The following is an 11720-nucleotide window of genomic DNA, read 5'->3' as shown; positions in this document are numbered from 1 at the left end:
TGCCTCCTGCACACTCCCCACTGGGTATTTGCCTGCAACCAAGGCACATGCCCTTGACCAGAATCGAACCTGGGATCCCCAAGTCTGCAGGCCGATGCTCCATCCACTGAGCCAAACCAGTCAGGGCTCAGTGTGCATTCTGGATGACCTATAATTAAGGTCATTGCCTCCTTCCCAGAAACTGGTCTTGCAAGGCGTGTCACTGCCCTGGGAGCAGGGAGGTCATTATCGAACACCTGGGGGCCTTCTTGTAAGCCCACAAGGGGGCGGAGCCATATCTGTAAGACAAAGACCCTAGAAGATTATAAAAAGTGAAGCCTCTGCATGTTACTTCACTGTGATTTGGAAATTATTCCCGGAGTCCACTAGAGTTAATAAACGGGGTCCCTCCCTTTCTCTAGGAAGCCTGTTTGGTATTTCTTTGCTCTTCTGTAACAGTATTTGATTTTAATTTAATCAAGTTTCAAAATTATTTTGGTTAAGATTTCTTTGAGTTTTCTTATTGGAATCCAATAGCTGATTTGATTTGTCCCAGTGTCTTAGATGATTATCACTTTCCTCTTTTGTCTAGGTCCTCATTTTAAGGTCAAAGCTTGAATATCAGCATCACAAATGTCTCTGAATAGCTCCTTATTAGGAAGAGCCTCTACATTTACTGAAACTACTTATTCTTTCTTCCCACTTTCTTTCTGCTTTACTGTTCTACCTTTTTTTTTCATTCTTGTCTCTGCCCCCCAAAGTCCATAGCTCTTCTGATTTCTAGAAGCTTTGACAGCTGTGCTTAGCCCTTAGTAGTAGAGCCAGTCCTCTGGAGCCAGAGTGTGCTGTCTCCTGCCCCAGCGTGAACATATGCAGTGTGTAAAGGCTCACTCAGCACAGGGCTTGTCAAGAGCTGGCAGTCAGTAAGTAGAGATCATTTTCCCCTAGAGGTAGATTTCTCTATTCCATTGTTTTAAATATCACTGATAGGACTTTTCCTCAATTTACACTGAGATTGTTGGTCTGGCTTGAAGACTGGAGAGGTAGTTGTACCAGACACTCATATCTGTAGTCCTTTTCTGTGTCCACTTTATGGTCCCTTGTCCTGTGTCAGTCCCTGCTGAAGGCAATCAGTTCTGCTTGGACTCTGGCAGATTACAGACATCACTTGAGATCACATTGAGAATTTCTCCTCCTGCCCTGGGGCTTTCTTGTTGATATTGAGGCATAAGATCCCAGTAGAGCTGATAGGTATTTATGTAAGCGCAATCCAGAAATATAGATGGGAGGAAAGAAGGAACAGAGGATTTGGGGCCAGAAATTTCCACTCTGCAGAACAAATCTTTGACCAAAGGAGAATGGAACTAATAAATTAATTCTTCCCCTTTCCCTGACCTAGAGAGACTTTTCATTTCAAGAGTGAACATGTATGATCTTCCAGGATTCAACAACCAATGCACATGATATAATCTCAGTAAAACACCCAGTTATTAGTTCATCTCTTCTTCCCTGTGTAATTCTCTCTCTCACTCCTGCTTCCCTGGGTTTGCACTATCTAATACAATAGTAGCATATGAAATTTTGTTTCAGCTTCTGCTTTCTTGGGAATTCTGACTAAAACTTTGGATATTTTAGACAATATTTATGAATAATACGTAGACTTATTCATGGTCTGATGAATTATGACAGAGTAGAATATAGAATAGTAGAAAATTATGCAGATCATATGCTTTAACTAGTTACCTATACCTCCTATAATTTCTCCATGATTTTAAATTTCATGTTTTGTGGGAGAGTAGAAATGCATGGAGATGGAAAATGCAGCATATGTAAAGTTTATAAGGATTCTTTCTTTTCTATTTTGTAGATGAGATCTTTCCCAAATGTCAAGGGCAAAAATACTAGTGAAACCAAATCTGTGTTCCAGTCTTATTTTTAAAGATATGCTTGCTTTAAAATGTGTCCTACTCTTTCGACGGAGATAGGTAGTAAGGGAAGAGTTGGGAAATACTACAATATTGATTATAAAAATCTTAGAAGAAAATTCATATCTTCTGTCTCCCTACACAATAACTGTAATTTCACACTTACCATCCTCATCTAAACAGATTTTTAGAGAAAACACTAAAGTAAAAGTTGGTTGAGTGTCTACTCTGCTAATTACTGCTTTAGGTGCTTATTTATTTAGCAGTAAGTAAGGTAAGCCAGATCCCTGCTTTCATGGACTTTATGTTCTACAGCAGGGGTGGGGAACCTTTTTATGCCAAGGGCCATTTGGATAATTATAACATCATTCTTGGGCCATATAAAATTATCAACTTAAAAATTAGCCTGCTATATTTGGACAAACATTTATTTAACTCACCCCTAATGCCTTGGCAGGTCCAGACCAAATGATTTTGAGAGCCTTATATGGCCCATGGGCCAGACATTCCCCATCCCTGATTTAGAGGAATGGAACAAAAAAAGATTTAAAAAATACACAGGAAAATTAGCAATAGAATTTTTAAAGGTGACAGTGTGCTGGAGACATAGGGTGATGTGATATGTAAAGACTGAGATGATATTAGCACTGAATTTTTTCTAGAAGCTGGCTATGTGATGCTTGGGCCAGAGATTTTCAAACTAGAAAGCCAAGTGAAAAACAAAACAAAACAACAACAAAAGATATGAAGTAGTACAGATCAGAAAAAGAAGCTAGTATGGCTGGCAGGTAGTGTTATGAAATGAGATAGAAGAGGTTAAAAATGGCCAACATTTCATTTTAGGCAAAATTAATGAGTATGAGTTTATTCTAAATGCAGTGGAAATCTCTTGAAGGGTTTTAATTATACGTAAAAAGACATACAAAATAACCCATTCCATAGCATTTTTGCAAAAATTGGATACTAATAAAAATCTATGAATGATTTTTTAAAAATGACCTTATTTTTAGACCAGTTTTAGATTAACAATCATATTCAGCAGAAGATGTAGAGATTTCCCACATACTTGGGCCCCTACACATGCATAGCCTCCTCCAAATATCAACATCCCCCACCAGAGTGGTACATCTCTTACAATTGATAAACCTACATTGATACATCATAAGCACCCAATATCCATAGTTTATATTCAGGTTCACTCTTGGTGTTGTACACTGTATGGGTTTGGACAAGTACATAATGACAGGCATCCATCTTTTATGGTTTCATACAGAGTATTTTCACTCTTCTAAGAACACTGTATTTTGTCTATTCATCTCTCTCAACTCAATAACCCTAGCAATCACTGGTTTTTTTACTGTCTCCATAGTGTTACCTTTTCCAGATGGCCATATAATGAAATTCATTCAGGAAGTAATATTCATTAAAGGTTTCTCCATGACTTTTCATGGCATGGCAGCCACTTCTTTTTAGTGCTGAATAATATTCCATTATCTAAATATACCACTGCTTATCCATTCACTTACTGAAGGACTTCTTGCTTGCTTCTAAATTTCAGCAATTATGAATAAAACTGCTATTAATATTCTTTTGCAGGTTTTTGTGTGGACATAAATTTTCAACTCCATTGGGTAAATACCAAGGAGTGTGATTGCTAGATCATATGTTAAGATTATGTTTAGTTTTGTAAGAAACCAACAAGCTGTCTTCCAATGGGGCTGTACCATTTTGCATTCCCACCAGCAATGAATGAGACCTTGTGTAGTTGCACATTCTCACTGGCTTTATTTTGGATTCTGTACTGTCAGTTCTTTGGATTTTGATAATTCTAATAGGTGAGTTGTGAATTTCTCATTATTGTTTTATTTTCCATTTTCCTAACAACATATAATGTGGAACATCTTTTTATGTTTATTTGTCATTTGTATATCTTTGGTGAGGTAAATTTTAAGGTCTTTGGTTTATTTTTTAATCAGATTGCTTATTTTCTTATTGTTTAGTCTTGAAAGTTCTTTGTATATTTTGGATAACAGTTTCTTATCAGACGTATCATTTGCAAATATTTTTCTCCTACTCTGTGTCTTCTCTTGTCATTCTTTTGAGACCATCTTTCTTAGAGCAGTTGTTTTAAATTTTTATAAAGTTCATATTATCAATTCTTTCTTTCACGGATTGTGCCTTTGATGTTATGTGTAAAAAGTTATCACCAAACTCAAGTCTCATCTGAATATTCTCTTATGTTGTTTACTAGGAGTTTGATAGTTTGTGTTTTACATTCAGGTCTGTGATCAATTTTGAGTTAATTTTTGTGAGGGGTACAAAGTCTATGTTTATATTATTGTAATTATTATTTTTTCAGCATCATTTGTTGAAAAGACTATTTTTTTCTCCACTGTATCTCTTTGCTACTTTGTCAAAGATCAGTTGAATATTTTATGTGGGTCTATTTCTGGGCTCTCTATTCTATTTCACTGATCTATTTGTCTATTTTTTCACCAATATCATATTGTCTTGATTATTATAGTATTATAGTAAATCTTTTTTAATCCTTGCCTGACAATATATTTATTGATTTTAGAGAGGAAGGAAGGGAAAGAGAGAAACATCTGATGTGAGAGAGAAACATTGATTGGCTGCTTTCTGTATGCACACTAACCAGGGATCGAACTGCAACCAACTATGTCCCCTGACAGGGAATTGAACCTGCAACCTTTCAGGGTATGGGGATAACACTTCAGTGAACTGAGCCACACTGGCCAGGGCAAAGTAAATCTTGAAGTCAGATAGGGTCTGTCCTCCAAATTTGTTCTTCTCTTTCAATAATATGTTGCTTTTCTGGGTTTTGCCTTTCCAGAAAATTTTTGTATCATTTTGTTGATATCCACAAAATAACTTGCTGGGATTTTGATTGGGATTACATTGGATGTATAGATCAATTTGGAAAGTCTTCACATCTTGACAATATTGAATCTTCTTATGCCTGGACTAGTCTTTGATGTATTTAGTTTTTCTTTAATTTGTTCATCTGAGTTTTGTGTTTTTCCTTATGTACATCTTGTACATATTTTGTTAAATTTATACATAATATTTCGTATTTGGGGTGCTTATGAAAATGGTATTGCATTTTTAATTCCAAATTCCACTTTTTCAATGCCAATTTATAGGAAAATGATTGAATTTAGTATATTAACCTTGTATCCTATAGTCTTGTTATAACCCCTTATAAGTTCCTGAAGGTTTTTTTTTAATTTTTATTCTTTCAGATTTTCTACATAGATGATCATGTCATTTGTCTACAAAGACAATTTTATGACTTTCTTTCCATCCAATCTATATACCATTTATTTTCCTTTCTTGTCTTACTGCATTCACTTGAACTTCCAGTATGATGTTGAAAAGGAATGGTGAGAGGGGACATCCTTGTCTTGTATCTGATCTTAGTGATCTCACCAACCCTGACACTAACCTATGTCTGTATTTCCTGAATTTATTAAATGGACGTTATTATTGTTTAAACCTATTAAGTCAGGATTACCTTTTACTTGCAGCCAGAGATAAACTAACTGAAAAGTCTTCAAATCCAAAAGGAAACTTATAAGCTATAAATGGAGTGCAAGCAAGGTGAAAATAAAATTACATAGTGTACTATATTAAACTAGAAGCCCGGTGTATGAATTCATGCACGAGTGGGGTTGGCCAGCCTGCGGATCAGGCCTGATCAGGCTGGGCTGGCTTGGGGGAGGGGCCACGGGTGGTTGACCGGCCGGCCCCACCCCCTGGTCAAATTCCTGGTTGAGGGGACAATTTGCAAATTAGCCTATATTATATAGGATGTACCTCCAGGGGCAATTAATTCAAGAAATACTTTAGATATTTTTGTTAAAATATCTATTGCTTCCATCTAAAGGTCATTTTCTTCTCTGATGTTTCATTGTACCCTATTTATATTTTACTATACCATTTATATTCTGACTTATATCTGTATATGAATTTGCCTTCTGTCTCTAGCTCATAATCTTTGGGGGTCTATATTTTTCTTTTGTACAAGTATATACTTTTATACCGGTAGGAACTGAATAAATATTTTTAAATAGATAAATAGATAGTATTCAGGGTTTTAGGATGCCAGAATAAGGTGAGGTAACTGAAGATAAGCTTATCCATCAGATACCTGTGGTTGTACACAGAGCAAGGAAAGATTTAGTGTCAATGGAATGCTGATGGAAGAAAGGGCATTGCTTTCAGAAAACTAAAAAGAGCAGCAATGTTACAGAAAGTATAGGCAGTGAGCATATTTGACATTGCTACAAAGTTTAATATAAAGTTTTTTTGGGAAAAATAACTGGTATATAGAAGATATGTCAAATGTGGACTTCTCCACAGTGTAGGCTTTGTGGAGTTAAGTGATATTAAAGCATGTTCAATGATGGTTGGTAGGCTAAGCGATGTAGTCTGGTCACAAGCCCAAGAATACCTAGGCATAGTCCCAAGAGAAGTTTGTAATCAAATGCAGATTGCGGAAAGAGTTTCAAATCTTACATGATTTTCATAATGAATGTTTTGGATTATCACAGTATGTTTTCCTATGCTCATTTTCATTTAGATGGAGGGGGGATTTCAAGAATCCATGCCTTATACTTTTTATTTCAGTTCCTTAAGGTACCCAGAATTTCCTCGCCAGAAGGATTTATGTAAAAATTAGAATCCATCTTGAAATTCAACTAAAGATTGCATCTCTAAGTTGTTTCAAAAAATTGAGAGCTGAGCATATTGTAATTCTCAGAGCTATCCCTAGACAGACAATATTGCAGAAGTTTTATGCCCATGTGTCTTTGTTTTGCAAATGAATATGCAATATTACATGAGTACAACAAAAAATTAATCTTGGAATCGAAGAACCTAGCAAATGCTGAATTGAAAAACATGAGTTAACCTTAAAGAGAAAAGAAGCATCTAGTAAATGTCGTAATGTCTCACATTTTACAGTGATGTCTTCTTTGATGGTCAAGGGTTAGGGAAAGAAATAGAGACTCCATATAGTATTAAATGCTCATTTAAATGAATATTATTGTTATTCCTGTAAAAACCACATAATGAAACTAAATTATTCAAATATTACTTAGAATCATGTTCTTATAAAAGATACCAGGCGCATAGCCAATATCATTGCAAAACAAACAGGCAACACCAACAAAAAATTGTATCATTTACAGAAACCATGGCTTAGAATTCCTCTCATGACTAGAATTGTGACAATTCTGATGTAAAAACTGGTGAAATTATTCTTTGTATTCCTATGCAATTATAACAATGAAAACACCTTCTTGCTTAATATGGCATTATGAATAATCTGTGGGAAAATGTATTGTATATACTTGGGTGAATCTATTTTTGTCTCTTTCAAAGTTGCATTTTTAATAGCTTCTCATCTTCTTCCTAATCAATTAATACATTGGGCACCCTCCATTTAAATGATAAAGATGCCTGACTTTGAATTTTCTCCAAAGTTGAAGACTAACAGTGTCTGAAAAGAGACTTAAAAGTATCAAGGTAAAATATTTTTAAGTCATAATTTAATTTGAAATGTTCCAATTATATGTTTCTCCTTGAGGGATGTTATTCCAAATGGTTTGAGAAAGAAATCTTTTAATAAATAAGTTATATCTACATAAAGATCTAAATCAAAGATGGTTGATTAATTGATAGAATCACCTTAATAACCTTGAGAAAGAAAACCGTAACATTCTGTCCAATAGTGTCAGGTGGCTGATGGTCAAAATGGTTGTACTGAGAACTAATCTCCATCCTTCCACACTCTCTAAATGAGGTCAGTTGTCTGTGAAATGTGTCTCCTGCCATTCCTCTTTACTCCCATCCTCTCACATAATTTTTTTTCATTGACGTGTCTCTTTTAGTGTTACTCTGTCTGGTAATGACATTTTAGACAATGAAGCATGTTATTGAAATTTATTCTTGTTTAATACAGGCTTCTTCTATAATTCATTTAACTTTCCAATGTGATTTCATTATATAACATAACCCATTACAATGAGAAAACTGGCACACGGACAAGTTCAATGTGTTTAGTCCAAGAATTTGTGACTAAGATAGGACCAGAATTCAGTTTTCTCACTTTCTAACATGGCCCTCTTTCTTTTTAAAAATATGTTTTTATTTATTTCAGAGAGAGGAGGGGAAAAGCAGAGAGAGATAGACGCATCAATGAGAATCATTGATCAGCTGCCTCCTGCACACCACCCACTGGGAATTGAGCCTATAACCCAGTACTGACTGGGAATTGCATCATGACCTCCTGGTTCATGGGCTGATGCTCAACCACTGAGTACACTGGCTGGGCAGTATGACCCTCTTTCCATGGTGCTGCCCATCCTTCAATTAAATGAAGTAAATATATTTTGTTGGAAACAATTCTCTTCAGGGAAGTGCCTTAGATTCAGCTCTATCTGCTATCCCGCATGGCCACTCTTTTCATGTCATTCCCAATCCTTTTGAGGAAAAACAACCTTGCTTGTGGCATTGAAGACACAGTCTAATGACTGTGTGTTCTTTCCAGGCCTGAGGACACCTCCTTGTCACAAGCTAAGAGTTTTCTGGGATACTTTGCCCTCTCACCAATGACTTTCTTCTGAGTCACCAAGTTCTGAGTTAAAGTTGGCTGAGAAATTTAGAAGAGAGAACTGGTAGATTATAAACTTTAAAATATAGTACTTATATATCTGATATATGCATAGATAGTATTAAGAATTGCATATGTCAGAATCATGTTTTATTTGTTATAGTACTTAATGTAAATGTGTTTAGTAAAGCTTTTTATATTTATTCACATTGGAGATATTAAATGGCTTTAGAACATTTTCATCAGTTTTGTTGAATATTTGGAAATAAATTTAAGTTCAATTGAGTGAATCCAAACTATATTTTTTAATTCCTGTTATAAATATTACTTCAAAGTTTAAAAATTCTCCAGCTAATACCTGTAAACTCTTTGGAATTTACTAAAGTGTATTTGTCAGTCTGTTCATATCTACTGTTTATGACCAAAGAGAAATCAAATAAGGAACAAGCTCTAAGAACCACTTTGTGTTAGTGAATAAAACAAATCATTATAACTTTATTTCTTCTGAATGGTTTACTGTTTTATGTATTGTTTTGTGTGTTTTTTTATTATTTTTGATAACAGTTCAATTTTGATTTGTGTTGTTCTAGTACTTTGTATGCTTGAGAATGATTTTCAATTCTCTTACTCTTAAATAAAATGTTTTGTAGGATTAGGGTTAAGATTAGGGCTGGCCAGGTAGCTCAGTTGGTTAGAGTGTTATCCCAGTACACCAAAGTTGTGAGTTAAATCCCTGGTCAGGGCACATACAAGAATCAACCAATCTCTATATATAAAAGCCTAAGCGACCGAATGACAGGTCGACCAGGCGCTATGACACACACTGACCACCAGGGGGAAGACACTCAATGCAGGAGCTGCCCCCTGGTGGTCAGTGTGCTCCCATAGCCAACCTCCTGCATCCGGCCAACCCCCTCCCCCTGGCCCACCAACCACCCACGGCCCCTCCCCCCGGCTGGCCGGCCCCTGATTGGGACTGAGCGAGATGGCTCTGATAGGCCACAATTGCCAGCCAGGCTGAGGGACCCCACCCTTGCACGAATTCATGCACCAGGCCTCTAGTGAATATATAGATAATTGGAACAACAAACTGATGTTTCTCTCTCTTGCTTTCTCTCTCTCTCTAAAAAATTAATAAATAAAAAAGAGATGATTCCAACCAAATTTTTCATAGATAAAAATATCTAAATTTTTATTTTCATAAGCTTTACTTAAACAACTTTATTAAAATAAAGTAATTATTTTAGTGTTTAAGCTTTGTTATATTTGAGAACTTACTCTTTATGTGAAGGTATTTGAAAGTAATTATCTATAGTGCTTATGTGGATAATCTTAAATTCTGCTGCTTAATTTTCTTAGTTGGCTATTATGCCAGATACCTGTGATGAATTGCCTTTAGGAATAAAACTGTGTATCTATCTGTCTATCTATCATCTATCTATCTATCATTCGACCTACCTACCTATATCCTAAAGAATCTGAAAATATTAGTTTCAGACTTTAGAAATTAGTCAATTATGAGTGTGGTTTTTATCTTTCTAACTTTCATCTTTCTACAGAACATTTGGAGAGAAGTACAAATCTCATTTGGCCCACTCCATGGGCCAAAATTTTCTACTTTCTTTATCTGGCAGCTAGAAAATTTAAGTCCTTTCTCTTTCACAGTAGACAATTTCTCCAAATATTGCAGCAACTTTGCAACTTAAAATTAGTATCTTACTGAAAGCCTTAAACTTTTATGGTTAGATTATTTACAGCTATTAGTCTTCTAATAGGACACACCATCCATTCCCCAATTTTTTTTTTACTCCAGTTGTTCATATGCATCTCTGACAGATTGATCTTCCTAAGACATGTAGTTATCAAACTTTTATACATCGCACCTCTACCAAATTGATAAAATCTTCACCCTAGCATTAAAGACTTTACGTGCTTTCAACCTCACCTCTCTAGTACCCGCTAGTTTTTTCTGAGGAGCTTAGTCTACATTCCTTCTCTAGATTTTCATATTTAAGTAACTGCTTATACCATCTCCATATCCTTGCATAACTTCTAATTACATCAATTAAAATCTTATATAGTTGACCCTCAATAATGTTAATTTCTTTCTACCTGTAGATATAATGTTGTTAATATGTAAATTCTTCATATTCCCTATGTTGCTCATGGTAAATGCTCAGTAAAAATTTGTCAAATAAACAGTAAGATGAAATTATTACTTGGAACCTATTTAATTTGGAGTTAAAAGTGGTCCTATCCTAAAAACAAATCTTCCCCTCAAATGTGTGTATTTCTATATTAACATTACCCTTTGCTTAGAGATGTTATTTTGGGCAAAAAGACTGGAGATTTCACGGGATCCAAGAGGTCTTTCTGAGGAGCATTCTGTGAAACCCCTGCAAAAGTTATCCTAGCAAAATTTCCCACACTAATTAAATATGCCAAAGATGGCTTCAATGGAGATTAACCTCTGAGTTTAAGGGTAAGTTCTTCCTCCTTTTATTTAAAATAAGTTACTTCTCACTGGATTAGAAAGCCAAATAGAGTCCAAAAATTGAATTCACTAGAGGCTGTGCATAAAGAAAGGTATGTGACAGCAGCATCTATTCTCTAAAGGCTTAAATATAATCCAATGATAATCACTTTTAAAAAGAGTAAAACAAACATTTGGAAAAGAAATGAAGGGCAGGAATAAATTCTCAAGCATAGGGAATAATGATGATTTTATGGCAAATGATTATTTTATTTAATATGTCCATTTCATTAGTTATTGTATTGAAATGCTCTATTAAAAAATTATCCCACAAGTACATAGTGCTGAGGGAAAGAAGGTGTTTTTCAGAAATTACTTTGGTAGTGATCAACCAGTTTGAAGCTTTTTTATTATGTTCTGTGCCTGGTGAAAATTATTTATCTCTAGAAGCCTGATCTGCAAACACAGTTCAAGAAAGTGAAGTCTTTGGGGGTTCCTTTGCTAGGCCATTTAGTTATATCTCTGCACCTACTCAGTGCTCTTGTTTCTCCTCATACCAATGAAATCTCTTCACAAATTGGTAAATGGTGAAACTGGGATTTGAACCCAGGTCTGCAGACACTAAAGCCTAAACATTAATTATGTATTTTTGCTCAAAACTAACTTTGCAGCTTAAGTATCATCATCATCATCATCATCATTGCTG

General features: G+C 35.3%; 2 long non-coding RNA genes across 2 annotated transcripts in view; both read left to right on the top strand.

Moving 5' to 3' along the window:
- The window catches only part of LOC102250128, a 211792-nt gene that overhangs the window by 137617 nt on the left and 62455 nt on the right, over window positions 1-11720 (top strand). The window lies entirely within an intron of this gene.
- Window positions 3567-11715, top strand: LOC106726989. Its single transcript, XR_001363143.1, has 3 exons — window positions 3567-3739; window positions 10861-11023; window positions 11686-11715. It is a non-coding gene; the product is annotated as an uncharacterized LOC106726989 (long non-coding RNA).

This window comes from Myotis brandtii, unplaced genomic scaffold (assembly GCF_000412655.1).
Source record: "Myotis brandtii unplaced genomic scaffold, ASM41265v1 scaffold344, whole genome shotgun sequence".
NCBI classification, from domain to species: Eukaryota; Metazoa; Chordata; class Mammalia; order Chiroptera; family Vespertilionidae; genus Myotis; species Myotis brandtii.
Note: the sequence above shows the minus strand (reverse complement) of the source record. Positions and strands in the feature narration are given on the sequence as shown.